The sequence below is a fragment of the Protopterus annectens genome, chromosome 14.part0, assembly GCF_019279795.1.
Source record: "Protopterus annectens isolate FY-2018-M chromosome 14.part0, PAN1.0, whole genome shotgun sequence".
Taxonomy (NCBI): domain Eukaryota; kingdom Metazoa; phylum Chordata; order Ceratodontiformes; family Protopteridae; genus Protopterus; species Protopterus annectens.
This window is the reverse complement of record NC_056748.1, coordinates 653810119-653826888: the sequence shown is the minus strand read 5'-3', so window position 1 is coordinate 653826888 and position 16770 is coordinate 653810119. Positions and strand designations below refer to the sequence as shown.

Here is a 16770-nt window from a genome sequence, read left to right as displayed (position 1 = left end):
CATGGGTACAGAGTTTTTACCAAAAGGGATGACAATGCACTTTTTGGCATTGAGCTTGAGGCCATGCCTCTGACACCAGGCATCTGTCTCACTGAGGCCCTTCTGTAGGATGTCAACATCATTTGGAAACTCGACTATGTCTCCTAGTTTGCAGTCATCCTCAAACTTCGTTAGCCAGAGGCCTTCTGGTTAGCCTGTACTTCAGAGAAGTAGATACCAAACAGGAGAGGTCCCAGGACTGAACCCTGTGGTACTCCACTTGTCACTGGTTGAAGTCAGATTTGGAGTCTATAACTTTTACAGTGTGGGTTCTTTCAGTGAGCCAGTTGGCAACCCATCTTGTGATGTAGGGATTTATGCATAGTTTAGTGAATTTAGCTATAATTCCAGAATGGGGGATGGTGTCGAAAGCCTTGACGAGGTCAAGATAGGCTGTGTGAATGACCTAACCCTTGTCTGTGGCTTTGTTGACTGTATCAAAGAAGTTGATCAGGTTCAGAAGGCATGATCTGCCTTTCACCAACCCGAACTGGGTGGGGTGCAGAGTTTGGAGGTTGCCAATGTCTTTGTTTATGAGTTCCATGATGATACGTGTGACGCCCGTGCCCTGGCCCAGCAATCAAGGAGCCTCAATCCTCACCACTAACACCAGTGAGGGGTGTCTCAAATAGGAGGAAAGGATAACAAAAACACACAGTAAATTGTAATTTCCCTTAAGAGCACACAAAGATCACAGTCAGTCCGGGGCTGGTCGCTCCCTTGCTCTCCAGGTCCCAAATAAGACTCCCCACTGGCACAGCTATAGAGTCCAGATCTTAGCCTAGTGGGCAAGGTAAAACCTCCAGAACCCTCTCTGTCCAACCAGTGCTTTGTGTCCCTGCCCAAGTAGCTGACACACACACACACACACACACACACACACACACACACACACACACACACACACACACACACACACACACACACACACACTTTGAGAAGAGTTTATACAACCATACAGACACTCCTGGGGAAGGCTGGCACAGGTTCTCTAGTTGTGCCCCTTTTTCCCTGACTATATACGGTAGTACCAGGTGCCACCACCTACTAATATTTATCAGCTACTCAGTGGCCCTTAAAAGGGTGTCCAATTATTACTGTGCAATATTATCATCCAATTGGTAGTATAGCCCACGGCCAAAGCTATTGGAGTGGCTTTGTACAATTTTACCAAATGCAGGAAAGTAATCTAAACAGCTTAAATTATCTCTACAAAAACAGCCACAGTTGAAAGGGTTTAAAAATATTTAATAAATAGTCAAACACAAGACAATACTTGTTACTACACAGTGCTAGTCAAGAGTTCAGAGATCACAGAGAAATACTTAAAATAATTCAGTACTACAGTTCTGACATCACAGAAAAATGCTTGGGTTCCCAGGCTAACAGAAACTGCATCTACATTCTTCACCTCTGGGCAGAAACCAGAGCAATAAAGGACATTTATGCATGTAAATTCTGACCATTAACGCTGGCCTTAAAACAATAGCAAAAATTCCTTCATCTAGACTTTTCAGCACATTATTTAGATCTAAGGGTCACAACAGGCTTTACTTGGTCAGTGGAGTGCACTGTTGTTACATTTTTTCCAGTTCCACATGTAACACTATTTTTACCATTTAAGAGCACAAGCCTGTGGTTTACATTAATAGTTACAGATGACAGAATTATCTCCAAAATTCTATCTAGCTAGGCTGGCAGCCTTCACCTATCTTCACCCAATCTTCACAATACGTTCCATGGCCTTGCAGACAAGGCTCATCAGGCTAATAGGGTGATAGTTCCCAGGATCAGTGGTGGCTTGTGGAGTGGGATAACCATTGCTGTGTGCCATTCATTTGGCATAAAGCCTGACGTGAGACTATGATTGAACAAGTTGCTTAGGTGGAGAGCCAGTTCGTTCTGAAGTTCATGTAAAACGCAGCCTGGGATGTTGACTGGTCCCATGGATGCTGTGTTTTTGGTTTTAGAGAGTGCAGCTTTTACCTGCATAGATGTGATTACAGGGACTATGCATTCTTTCTGTTTAGATATGGGCCCTTTAGGGGGTGAGAGGGTGTAAAGTTAGCAATGAACCTATCTGCCAGGATGTTGGCAATATCAGTTGGTTCTGTAATTTTCGTGCCGTTGTGCTGTAACTCAGAACATATCCAGGTGTTGCCATTGAGATTCTTGACATAGCTGTAGAATGCTTTGTGGTTGATCTTAGAATCAGTGGAGATTTTGTTTTTGTAGCTTGGTTTAGAGGATCTTAGAAGGGATCTCAGCTTCTTACTGAGGCTGACCAGGGAGCTCCTCCACTCATGGGATTTTACTCTCTTTTGCAACAGTTTCTTCCTTCTGTTGTAGAGTTTGTTTATGGCAGGGGACCACCAGATTGGCTTCCTTTTTTGGAGGATAGTGTCTTGGTTCTGTTTGGGATAACATGATCCATGCACTCGTGTAAGTGCTTATAGAGTGCATTTGTGTAGGATTCAGCAGTCGTAACTGTATTGTCCATATGCATGGGTGTCATGAAGTTCGCCACTTCTGTCTTAAGAAGCATGAAGTCTGCTTTGGATAATGTTTTTACAGTGGTTTCCTTAATAGTGGTTGGGGGTGGGATGCGGATATCTAGGGTGATTAGCTTATGGTCAGATCTGACCAACGAGGAGTTGACTTCAGGTGTGGAAAACCAGTCATTCATGTTGGTAATGACTAGGTCTAGGATATTGTTGCCCATGGTGGGGGTGTGGATAATTGATCCAGGGCATTGGAATTTATGAATTCCAGAAAGAGTTGAGCAAAGGAGATGGTACATGAGTAGTTTTCCCAGTTAATGGTTGGGTAGTTGAAATTGCCCATTATTAGGGTGTTTGGTTGAACCGTAATATTTTCCAGTATGTCAAGAAAAGAGGAGTGGGAATCCTGGGGCATGATGTGGGATCTGTAGCAAGCTACAATTTGGATTGCAGTTTTGCCCAGAGTTAGTTGCACTTGGATAACCTCGGATGCATTTTGCTGCACAACTGGCCTGGAGGTGTGGATATCCTTAATGAATATGGACAAACCTCCGCCTTTGGTGTTCTGGTCCAGGTTAGATGGCCAAAAAGTGTGGTATGAGTTATAGCCTGGTAATGCAGGGGATACTCTCTAGAGTTGAACCAGGTCTCAGTCACTGCACAGATATCGATGTTCACCATTTTAAGGAGTGCCTCGAGTGAGTGCAGTTTGCTGGATTGCTTTTTTTCATTGTCAGGGGTACATCTGTTGTACTCAGCTACTCATTCATTAAAGTACCTTTGGAAGAGAATTTACATTCTCACTTTCCCAGAAAACACTAAATAGTAATTCAAACACAGATGAACATAAATCTGTGCTTTAGTTCTGAACTGAAGCTTACTGAAACTTAACCCTACCCTTTCTTCAACCTGTTACATCTATGTTAACAGTGCCCAGTATTTACACATTGTAAGATTTCGTTAGCTGAAGAGCCTTGTCTAGTTTCCCACACCCAAGGTAACTTGCAGAGTTAACCATGTTTTTTTCTTTGCTGAAAGTAGTTTTATAGCTTAACTGTTACTTCCAATTTTTATTTTTAACATAAAAAATCATCACAGTCACCACACCCAGATTAACTTGAATGAAGTTGAAAACCAACAGTAATAATAAATTGAAAACCATGAAATAGTAAAACCACTCTTTAGTAAAATACTACCAGGATAAGCACTTTCGGACCTCATAGTGATCCTTCTTCAGATCCACATACAAAATCAAGAAACAAGCCAATAATATATGACAAAAACAAACCAATCAACATTAAAAATTGAGGTGAATGCCTTCCATTCATAAAATATCATTCATTGATAAAATTAACCAATCAGAGATACCTCCTCCTCCCTTTTAGGGCTGGCTTGAGTGGATAGTTTGTGTTGAGACCAGGAAATCTGTATGCCTGCAGTCTTCCAATCCATGACATCTTGGTTAGTTCAATGGCATTATTAATGTCACCTCCTTTGCTATCCATCTTCATTACTTCTAACACCTTAAAATGAAAAGCATGTCCTGAAATTTTTCTTGTGTTTCATCAAAGGGTTCTTGAGATCGGCTAATTTAATATCACTTATATGTTTAAAAATTCTTTCCTTTAATTGCCTGGTGGTTTTACCCACATAGAAGCAGTCACATAAGTTGCATGTAGCCAAATATATAACATTCTTCATAGTACAATACACATAAAAATCAAAGACATACAGTACTTTTTCTTCTGTATAGGATGTATGAACTCTTGGTCCTTTGAAGTGTATTTCCAGATTGTACATCTGCGACAGGGTTAAGTGTCATTGCGATCTGATGCAATTGTAACCTTCTTATCAGAGTTGTTGCATAAAATATCTTAAGATTCTTTTTGTTCTTAAAAGCAAAATGGGGTACCTCCCCCACTACTCTCCTAAGATATTCATCCGATTTAAGAATTTTCCAGTTCACTCTTATCACCTCACATATATATTTTATATCATTGGAATAGGTGAGAACCATCCTTAGATCTCATCTCCTCTTCTCCTGCTGTTTCTCTGTAAAGAAGTATGGTCTCCCTTCTGCTGATCTATTCCTGTCTTTGTATTCCTTCATGTCATTCACTTCATGGGAGTCATATCCTTTTGAATAAAGTTTTTCCCCATTGCTTGAATGGCTTCCTTGAAATCTTGTTCATGAGTATGGAGCCTAGATGTTCTAAGGAATTGTCCCTTAAAGATATTAGTCTGTATATGTTTGGAGTGCGTACTGTATCTTGGAAGGGTATACTTCCAACAGTCCTTGTTATAGAGGGTAGTGTGCATCTCACCATTAGTACCTTGTAGTGACCTGATGTCTAAAGAAGTCCATAGTGGTACGATCGCATTTCATCAAAAATCTAAGGAAATTCATGATATTTTCCATGTAAGCATTAAATGCATGTAATTGCTCTGTGTCACCTCCCCATAGGATAAAGATATTATCCACAAAGCATTTGTAACATTTCAAATAACTGTTGAATGGATTGTTATGCAAAATGTGGGAATCTTCCCAATATCCCAATACCAAGTTGGCATAACTGTTGGCACATGGTGTTCCCATTGCCACTCCTGCAATTTTCCTAACAGTCAGCCAGCTGGTCTCAAAAAAGACAGATAGGATGCATAAAGTTCCTCAGTCTTTTAAATTTTTATACTCTTCCCAAACCTGATCCAGCAGCTGTAGCTTTAGTTAATCCTTATACTGAACACCAACGGACCGAGGCAAACACCAATAAGTTCTCAAAATCCCTTGTAGTGTAACAGTCAAAAAACAGGCTGATATGATAACAAGCACAAATGGCAAAGGCAATTGCAGATAGCTAAATATAAATGCTTTATTTGTAGATCCGTTTTCGTCGCCAACTTCATCAGAATAAACACAGAACATCCAGTTCCATTACTTTATGTACTAATCATAATTAGTGTTAATTGAATAATCACACCAATCTAACAATTTTAAAACCAACAGTAAAAAATCAATTTAAAAAACACTATAAAATAGCAAGCGAAATTCACTTTAAGGTTTTTTTCTGCTGCATAAAACAAATTACTCAGATCTATAATGTACTTCTAGATCCTGTATTCTATAATTTTGCTGTTTATATTTTAAAGTTTAGCTGCTCTCATTTTCAATACAGGTGCCAGGGAAACCATTTCATTGAGACCAGGTAACCTATTTGAGTCCAATACGACCTGCCAATAAAGTTCCCTGAACTCTACCCTGGTCTCCCACATACCACCTCTGGCATCAGTATTGACCACTTCAAGCACAAAAAATTGAAAGTTTGATTTTGTACAAAGGCAAGAGTGTTTGTACAATGCATTACTTTCTTGGGCTGTTCTAATCTCATACAGATGTTCATAAATGCGTTGTTTCAGTTTTCTTTCACTCTTGCCTATGTAAAATGAACCACAGAACATACATACCCCATTGCTACACCCCTTACCTGTTGGTAATATTCCCCAGCAAAGTAAATATAATTGTGTTTTAGAATAACTTCCATTAATACCAGTATTGTTCTAAACTCTTCATTAGTAAGCCCTTTGTATTCAACTAACATTTCTTCGAACCAATTCAAACCAGTATCATGAGTATATAAAAAAGGTAGAACAATAAAAAATCATCTTGAGACAGGGCATATGGACCCGAAATGTATCAGGTCAGATAATAAAAATCAAAGTAAAAAAGGCTTATTTAAATGTGGGGCGTGCAAATATTGCAAATACTTACTAGTAGGGGAGAGTTATTATTTGAAGCATAGGAATAGAAGACTGTGCTTAAACTCATTTGTTAATTGTAATACCTGTGGTATTATTTATTTAGTGGTATGTATGTTCTGTGGTTCATTTTACATAGGCAAGAGTGAAAGAAAACTGAAACAACGCATTTATGAACATCTGTATGAGATTAGAACAGCCCAAGAAAGTAATGCATTGTACAAACACTCTTGCCTTTGTACAAAATCAAACTTTCAATTTTTTGTGCTTGAAGTGGTCAATACTGATGCCAGAGGTGGTATGTGGGAGACCAGGGTAGAGTTCAGGGAACTTTATTGGCAGGTTGTATTGGACTCAAATAGGTTACCTGGTCTCAATGAAATGGTTTCCCTGGCACCTGTATTGAAAATGAGAGCAGCTAAACTTTAAAATATAAACAGCAAAATTATAGAATACAGGATCTAGAAGTACATTATAGATCTGAGTAATTTGTTTTATGCAGCAGAAATAAACCTTAAAGTGAATTTCGCTTGCTATTTTATAGTGTTTTTTAAATTGATTTTTTACTGTTGGTTTTAAAATTGTTAGATTGGTGTGATTATTCAATTAACACTAATTATGATTAGTATATAAAGTAATGGAACTGGATGTTCTGTGTTTATTCTGATGAAGTTGGCGACGAAAACGGATCTACAAATAAAGCGTTTATAATTAGCTATCTGCAATTGCCTTTGCCATTTGTGCTTGTTATCATATCAGCCTGTTTTTTGACTGTTACACTACAAAGGATTTTGAGAACTTATTGGTGTTTGCCTCGGTCCGTTGGTGTTCTTTACTTGGTTTACTTGTTTTGTTGGACACCTTCCTGTGTCTGTTTATTAATCCTTATACTGCTAAACATTTTGTTAATTCCAATCCTAATATTTCTGATAAGCATGGGAACTTATTGATAAGTTTGGGAAAAAAGTATATGCTTCTGCAACTTTCATTTTCAGAATTTTGAATTGCAGTCTCATATGGTTGCCTAAAGGTATTACCTTTTATTATACTCACCCCAGCAAAACTCTTCCAAAAGGATAAAGTCCAACAGTATCAGAGCTTTGGCTTCCTCTATGGCTTTTTGGAAAGGGATGGGTACTGGAAGTATTCTAGAAGCAGCAACCTGGTCTTCTGTACATAATTTTACAAACCACTATAAGTTTGATTCCTTCCCTAGGTCTAAGTCAGGCTTTGCAAAGACCATTCTCCAGGGGCTCCTGGAGTCTTCTCTTTCTACCTCAAATATAGTAAGCTATGGTAATCTACCCATATAGCTTAGGCTCCTGCAACTGTGATCAATATGATGAACATAGTACAATTGTGTAAGTAAATTTACCATAGCAGTAGATGTTCGAGTGATCACTGCTCCCTCCATCCCAGATGTTTTTTTTGGTATTTTTGTTTATGTCATGGTGTGGTTATTTATTTTTTGTTCTTCCTAGCATCGTCCTTTCAGGGCTCAGCCACACTTTATCTGTTGTCAAGAACGCTCTGAAGGGCTTGGCACCTAAACTTGTCTTCTAGTTAGCTGAGCTCAAGCTGCCTGACAGTTTGGGTGTTTGGAAGGTGCCCTGAAGCTTTGGAAACTGGCCAGCTGTTATATCCTTTGCAGGATATAATCCAAGCAGCTAAGCCTACTGCCACAGTGATCATTCAGATAGGTACTGTTGTAGTAAGTTTACTTACACAACTGTACTTTCTTTCTGCTATAAATTGAAAGGTTTTCTGAACTTCCAAAGAGTAGTTTTCCTGCTTATCTGATAAATGGATGGCCTTTTTGGAAAAAAAAGAAAAAATAAACGGATTGCTAAATTCAGAATCTGAAACAATGTTTATGTATTCATTATATCTTAGTTATGTCATAATTGCTAATATTTCTGTATTGCTCTAAACAAATATTGTTTTATGATTTGTTTTTCCTCACAGTGACCTATTGGGGCTGCTATGCTCTTATTATTACTTAATTGTAATGCAGGTGCTCTGGGATTATTTTTTATCATCATTGGCTCTTTTTGATTTATATTTTTTGACGGTATAATGCATGTCTGTAGAGGTAGTAAAGTTTTTTTTAACACTTCTCTTAAATCCCATTTGCTATTCTCATTCTCTTAGAATACAAATACTCATGATTGCTGCTTTTCGATTTATGCTTTTTGCCATTACATGTTTCGGCTGAGTAACTTTAAGAAGTGGGATTTTTGTTAACCATTTCCTTTTGCTTCAGTTCTTTTGTCATTTGTGTAGTGAGAGAGAGAGTATCTGCACACTTTTATCACTGGTCTCTTTTGATTTAGTCGTTTTGCCACTACAAGAAACTTCTTTTGAAGTAGTTCAGTTAAGACCGAGAATTAAAAGATGAGAGGCACAAGGTGTTTATTTCAATACTGTTATGTAAATACTTCGCGGCTAACTGTCAAATGCCATGCATCCCCTTTTGGTAACAATTTTAATGAAATTAAATATAATGTCATACATTCCTTTTTCTTTAAAAAAAACATTTAATATGCTAATGACTAATTAATAAACAATGAAGTAAAACATGGTATTATATGCAAATGTTTCAAAGTAAAACAATTACAGCTATTCTAACAAGTGATGCCGGAAATAGGATTCAGTGGAATACTTTAAAATCTTACATAGTAAGGCATTTTTCTGTACTTTGTCTAGAACATTCTCACTCCCGTTTTTACAGTTCTTCTGTGCATGTGCACTGTTTATATATCTCTGCGGCTTCTTGGATGAGTCTCCCATAAGTCATATTCCTGTATTGAATATAAGTAACAGCTGTTCCTGATTTTTCTTGATTCTGCACATCAGAAGTAACATTGACTATTCATTTTCTGAGAAGCCAGTAGCACTTGAAAATGCAAAAAATACCAATCCTGTAAGGTTGCTTCTGTTTGTTTATTTTCTGTTTTGTAGAGAGATCTTTGATTCTTTCTCTATACATGTGAATCTGAGTCCTTCATATAATACAGTCTTGGGTCCACTGTATTACCAGTCACAGTTGTGTCCATCAGACCTTCATGTTCACTTTGTGGGGCTTGAGTCCTTATCTTTTCTCAGTTGTTCATTTATCTTTTCTTCAGTAAAACTGATCACTGTACTGATAGTCTAATTTTTGTGTCTTTCGGCTTTTCCCGGTTAGGGGTCACCACAGCAGAACTCTGGTCCGCTAATGATTGGCAGTTGATTTTTACGTGCCGAGTTGCCAGCCCTGACGCACAACCTTCAACGAAGGTACGCCCATTCATGCATGTCTCCACACAGAAGACGCTCTAGCTTAGAGTCGAACCAGACAGCGTCTTACTGTGAGGCGACAACGCTACCGCAACATACTGATAGTCTAATAATAGTAAGTATTTAGTAGGCAGCTTGCTTCCCAAACTCCATCTCATAAGTATTACCACTGTAGAAAGTACACTGTCTGGAGTGGTGTGTTATTCATATTGTAAAACTGGTAAGCAACCATCTGATATAGGGGCATGTCAAAATTTTTAATCACATGTACACTCAGTCCTACCCATCCTTTTCTTTGTATGCACTGAGGACTGACATTATATGCTAGAATTCCATTTCCATGCAAAAGTCCTGAATTCCTGATTGCTGGACTGAGATACTTTGTCAAAAATAATTTCTTGAGATGTAACCTTCCTTGAAGACATACTCTTAAGGGCATTTATTGCACTGGCATTTGTATCACCTTTCACATATATGGCCTCTAGGAACTTGAAATAATTTGTACAAAGAAAGTAATTATTCTCTTGGTACTGAAACATAATTGCATCTACTTTTTCAAAGGAAGACCCAGTATGTGATGTAAAATCAGTTATTTTGTATTCTGATTGTGGTACACATTTTATGTCTCACATCTCTGTATGCTCGGACGTTTTTGTGCAGTAAGTATGTCTCTTGCTATCTTTATAGATTTGACAGTCAGTGAGTACTCTTACTTACATACTTTTTGTCTCATGCCTATAACCACACCTAATGAGTGATGATCTAGTTTTGAACTGCATGACTCCTCCTTAGCAGAATCTTGGATACCTCATGACCTGCTCTGTTATCACTTTTATATTTATTTTATGGTTTTGCTCTGCACTTCATTTTCACATCATCAGTTCCATCTTCATTCTTGCACATTCCCAGTTCTTTAGCAAGCCCTCTTAACTGCATACTTATAATGTTGTTTACTCTGTATGCATCCAATCCTTTATGTGGTGTCAGAAGTTCTTCCTATGGATCATTCCTGCTGCAGTCTAAGCTATATAGGTTATATTATGCTAATGATAAAACAGATGTCCAGCTTCCAGAGCCTGAACTGAGATGAATAAAAACAGATTTGGGTGCAAAGTCCTTTAGCACTTTCTTGCCACTAAAAACCGCTCCTCTGCTGGTCTTTGGGGATTGTCAGTGAGCTAATGCTGTTCCATTGCACAGGGCAGATAATTCCCTACAGGGGAAAACGTGCACTTTACATTTTATTATGGAAACTACTTTTTCTGTAAAATAATTTTAAAGCTGAGAAAAATATTTTTAATTACTGTTGTGTGACTTTTAGTTGCTTTTACAGGGGAATGTTAATTTTTGCTTTTTGTAGTAAAAAGTTAATACACTTTATTTTATACTGCCATTTCTTAGGGGAAAACATTTTTAGTTTACTTTGGGAGCCTGTGCTAAATAGTGTTTTACTGTGTTTTATGGGGAAAAGATACATTTTTACTGCTTACTGTTTTACTGAATACTGATGCCAACCCTCCCCTGGAATCAGGCATCTTTCTTGGCTTGACTGCACGACATGCTACCAGTTCCCCAGTTCTTTTTTTCTTTTCAACCACAAAAAGAAGAAAATTGCTATTCATCCTGTGCCGACACAGCAAGCAGCTAAAGTGTTTCAGCAGCAGATCAGTGACTTTGCTGTGACCCAAACTGATTCCCCAGAACCCCTCATATTTTTCCCTGGCTCCCATTGGTGTTCTCCCTACAGTCACTATAGACCACGAAATAGACATGTCCCCTTTGGCTGTTGTAATGCCCTTATAGGCCAAGGGAGAAACACTCTTGTCCTGGGAGAATTGGCAGAGAATTCCTTTCTGCTTAGCCAGAAAGTTATGTCCATCCCTAGGGAGTTTTTCCCCATGGCAAAAATGGGTCTTGTTCCTTCAGAAATTCCTGTAAGTAAGAAACAATAACTTAAGGCATTTCTTCTTCTGTCTCATTTACTCAGGACAGGAACACTCTATTAGGCTTAGCTCATAGTTTAGTTCAGGCTCTTGGTCCTTACTATAAAACTATTTCTGATAAGATATTCTTCATTTTCTGAAGAGAGCTAAGAGGTTAACCTCTAAATGGGTCTGAAGGGAGTTTTGTCTCCACAGATCTCTGATTCAGATTCTGGAGAGAGTGTAGCTTTGGCCATTTGCTTTGAAGGATTCTCTTTCTCTAAAATTATTTCCAGAATGAAACTGTTGTTTCAGTGGGATGCTGAAGTTTCTCAGTCCTTAAGGAAGTGTTATGATTTGTTATAACTGGAATTTCCAGAACCTGCTCCTTTTTTCCCTTTTTCTTTCTGCTTTGGAGGATGTTTTTGTCACAGTCTGTAACTTACATTTCAGCTGTCCTACTGCTCCCAAGAATGCAGATAGACAATTTATTAAGCCCCTCAGGATTTTGAATTTGTATCCACTCATCCCATATCAGACCCATCAGGTATTGTTTTAGTGATTCCAGCTGCTAATTAACATGTTCTTAATACAAATCCCTCTTCTTCTTCTGGCAAGGATGGTAAGGCTTCTGATAGTTTGGGGAGAGGTGTATTCTTTTGCAACACTTGTTTTTAGTATTCTCAACTGTCAAACTCATGTGTTGAAGTGTTATACTTGCTTCTTCTCAGAATATGATGACTGTTTTGGCATCTGTTTCCTCTTTTGAAGAGAAATCTTCATTGACTAACTTTGTTGCTTCTGTGTCTCAAGCTGCTACCCTTTGTTTGAAATGTGCATATGATTCTGCTGTTGCCACTTACAGGGCTGCTGCATCTGGAACTGATATGAGGAGGTTTGCCTGTGTTTTCAAAGCTTCCCAGATTATGTCAAAAATTAAATACTGAATTATCCCTTGGATAGAGAGTTAGTTCTGAAGCATCTGGTCAGAGATCCTTGTAAAGCGTGATGAGATAGGTATGCTGATTCATGGAATCTGTCAGTTTTTCAGCCTTCCTTCTTCAAGCTAGCCAAGCTTAAACTATCCCATCAATCTGCTGGAAAAGAAATGTTTAAAAAGCTATGGCAGCGAGTTTCCAAAAATGTGACAAAGCCACCCAGAACTAGGACCTTCTTACAAGACTTTGCCCATTCCTCCCTGGCAGACCCTGAAATCATTGAGGTTACTTTTGGCAGTGGGAGTGTCTTCCACCTTTTTTGAGAGATTCCCCTCACTCACCAGACTTAACTCTTATTTTATCTCCTGTTATTAAGCTTTGGCTCTCTCAGGGGGTATCAGAAGCTCTCCCAACTCATCTTTTAGGAGAAGGACTTTATTTAAAAATGCTCCTTATTCCAAGTTTAATTTATTATCCTTTAAATTCAATTTGAGTCATCTACTAACCTTAGATTTAAAATATACATATTCTAACATTCTTAGATCCACATTTCAGAAGTTTCTAGTGGTTTTCTGTGTTTGGATTACATTATCAGTTTCTCTGCATTACCCTTTGGTCCATGTACTCTTGCAAGGGTATTTACAAAATGTCTGTCTTCTGTGATTGCCTTTTGTAGACTGCAAGGTGTTCACATTCGTCCCTATTTAGGCATTTTTCCTTTCTTTCCAGAGTATTTTCAGTTTGTCAGGAATCTCTCATTTGGGTAATGGATCTCATACACAGACTGGAATTCCAGGAGTATATACAAATGCCATGTCTGACTAATTCTCACAGGATTGTTTTCCTTGGTGTCTCTGGCACACCTCAGTTAAAGAGCTTTTCTTCCACAGAAAAAGTAGATCTGTATTTAGATGTATTCCTGAGATTTTCCACTTAGACTATTGTCTCAGTTAGGGAATGTGGGTCACATGACATCTTTGATTCTCATGATACATTATGCTACACTCTACATAATAAAAATCCATTGGGGCCTGTAGTCTGTATGGTTTCTGATTAAAGAGATTTTTCTTGGAGACAGTGTACTTTATAAAATTCAGGTCTACCATTCTCCCTCCAGCTCTAGCTTAGTTGGTCACTGCAGAATTTGTTTGGGGGTACAGTGTCTAAAAGTGGAAGGACTTTAGGACTTTAGAACAAAAAAGACAGACCAAAATGCATAAAGTCTAAGTGACATTGCCAAGTATATGTTCTCAATTTTCTTCTTGCTTTTTAGTCACTGGTACCTTTTACAAGTATTTACAGACAACACCAGAGTGATGTGATATATAAACATGCAAGGGTGATCCAGTTCTTACCCTCTATGCATACTAACTGTGGTAGCCTGAGATATAGCTTCTCTGACAAATTACACTCTATAGACATCTTGCATACCATCAGAGCAAAATAATTGTGTGGTGGACAAGCTGAATAGGACCAGGACAGACCCTCACTAATGGAATTTATTTTAGGCTCTCTTCCAAGGTTTGATGTTACTGTGGGGAACAAGTCAAATACATCTTGTTTGCCTCACTCTCAGCTATCAGTTGGTGAATTTCTGTTCTAGGTCCCCACCCTTGAAGGCCTGGAAGATTAATGTGTTTCCTTTTCTTGGACAGGAATTTTTCTGTATGCTGTTTCATTCTTTCCAGTATTATCTGGGTCTATATTAAATCAGCAAATGCTGATTTATCAACCCCATGTAAGCAAAAGCTTACAATCCTGAACACTTAGAACAACAATTTTTTTTTCCCAGGGAAAAAAAAATTGCTATTCCAAAAAAGAAAAAAAAAAAACAAAACTTTAAAACATTACATAAAGTTTCCCCGCCCCCCCTACTTAAATATACCAACTCTGAGTTCACACCACAGTGACAAAAACGGCAAAATAACGAAGGCGGCCAAGTGATTTCTTTCCCAGGGAAAGAATTTGCTTATATGCCGTTTTGGTATTTTGCCGTTTCGTGCTTTCAAGTTCAATCAAGACACATTCGAAAGAATGCATCTTCGATCATGTAATAGGGAACCTATTATCCAGAGTAATTGTGAAGATTTAGTAACACTCTACAAAGATCTTTGTAGTTGCTTCCTTCTGACCTGGCAAGACTGGTTCTCCTTTCCTTTGGTGTGGACAAAGGCAAATACTTCAAGTTCCTCACAGACTGGATCTGTAATACTAGGGCTCTATGATACATCCTGGCCATAACAACTATGATTGATTACCTGGATAATAAAATCTTAGTATCTTTTAGTCACCTTTTTTGAAGATGTTTATCAAGTAACAAAGGAGACAACAAATACAGCTAGAAGAAAACAATTTATTAGTAACTGGAAAACCCTTTCTAAATGGCACCAAGAAATGAGCCAGCACCCACTCAGGGCAAGTTTTTCTCTTGTTCTGTTTTATTTGGGTGAGTTACTATCCTATGGCCTATTTGCTCCTTAATCAAGGTTAATTTCTTGGCCATTTCAACATGTCTGCCCATGGATCCCCCTCTTTCAGTGCAGCCTCATGTTACTTCATATTGCAGTTCCTGCCTTTGTTAGACTAACTTACCTTTAATTTCTCTACAAACTGTCTAAAATTTCTCTCAGTATTAAACAATGGTCATATACCTTGTATCAGTTCTTAACCAGTATTTTTATATTATGTCTAATTTGTTATAATTATTTGAACTGCAGATGTTTTTGTTTTGTTTTTGAAGATTGTATAATTATTATCTCTTGTAATAATTTAGAGCTTTTCTTCCCAGGCCTCTACTGAAAATGGGTTTCTAGCCAGTCAGACTTTCCCAGTAATCAAATGTCAAATAAATGTTTTTGAAAGAGGTAATGCATATGACACCTCATAGGATACATGTGGCTCCTCCTTGGTGTCTTATTTTGTAGTAGAAAATCTAGCTTTTACTCCATATGAACCATCTCATCAGAATATTGTGAGGTTCTTGACATGGAAAACAGTCTTAACTATTGTTCTGACCTCTGCAAGAAAAGTTGTCTGAGTTGCAATTTGCAAGCTCTTATCATGGGTCAAACTTATCTCATTTTCCACAAACATACTAAGGTTTCTTTAAGAATTACTCCTTCATTTATAACTAAAGTGGTATCCGAATTTGCTTTAAGTCAAGCTTACCATTTCTCTGTCTTCTTTACAGAACCTAAAAATAAATAAGAAAGGTTACTCAATACCTTGGATGTCCAGAGACATCTCCCGTAATATTTTGATGGAAAAAATCTTTCTAAACTTCTGATCAGTTGTTCATTTCTTGTGAGTGCAAGAAAAAAGGACAAACTGTGTCAAAGCAGACTATTTCCAAATGGTTGTCTCATACTATTACCTCTTGTTGTACCCATCACAACAAAAATATTTCAGACAGGGACACGGCTCATTCTACAAGTGCCTTGGCTTCATCTTTGCCTTTTTGGAAAAGGTAGTATTCTAAAAGTATTCTAGAAGCAGCAATTTGATCTTCATTGCACGCATTTACAAAGCAGTATAAATTACCTTCCTTCTCTGAATCTAGAACAGGCTTTGCTAGGACTATTCTCCAGAGGCACCCGTGCTCTCATCCTTCCTTGTCCTAGTCCTGTTAGGCTGTGGTAATCTACCCAATATAGCTCAGGCCACTGCTGCATTGATCCATGAATAGAACATAATATAGTTATTAAACTTAGCATATGATCACTGCTGCAGTAGCCACTTCCTCCCTCAATCCACCCCCTTTATTTTTGTATGTTCTTTATGCCAGTGTGTGGGATTTATTATTATTTTCCTAGCATTTTTCTTCTCAGGGCTTTAATGTCCCTCTCTGTCTTGCCATGAAAGCTCTGAAGGGTTTGGCTCCAAAACCTGTCTTCGTCAACTCAGCTCAAACTGACTAATGGTTTGGGAGCTGGCTGTTATAACTTTAGTACCATAACAAAATAAATTGATTCAAGACAGAAAACAATGAATGGATGCTGACATAATCAGATTTAGGAAGAGAGAAATTACAGAATATGCATGTATCCTAGATAATAGCCCAAGGTAAAATAAGACATTTCTTTAAAAGCACTAGATGCCTACAGTTTGCAGTAAAGGTGATCAGCCAACCAGAACGTGTGTTTAAACTCGTTTTGTTTTGGGTGAAACAGATGAAGTTGTTTTGGCGTGTCCACATGGTCTTACTGTTTAGTGTTTAGGGTGTAAATTATAACAGCAACACATATTCCTTGGTTTGGTATGATACATTTTTTAACATATTGTGTTTTTTTATGAGCAACATGTGTAAAAGTTACTCTTGTGCAAAGTGTTTGACAATCA

The 16770-nt window shown here is 38.0% G+C and overlaps 1 protein-coding gene across 7 annotated transcripts in view; it reads left to right on the top strand.

Moving 5' to 3' along the window:
• The window catches only part of ANK3 (ankyrin 3), a 2432060-nt gene that overhangs the window by 1771632 nt on the left and 643658 nt on the right, over window positions 1–16770 (top strand). The window lies entirely within an intron of this gene.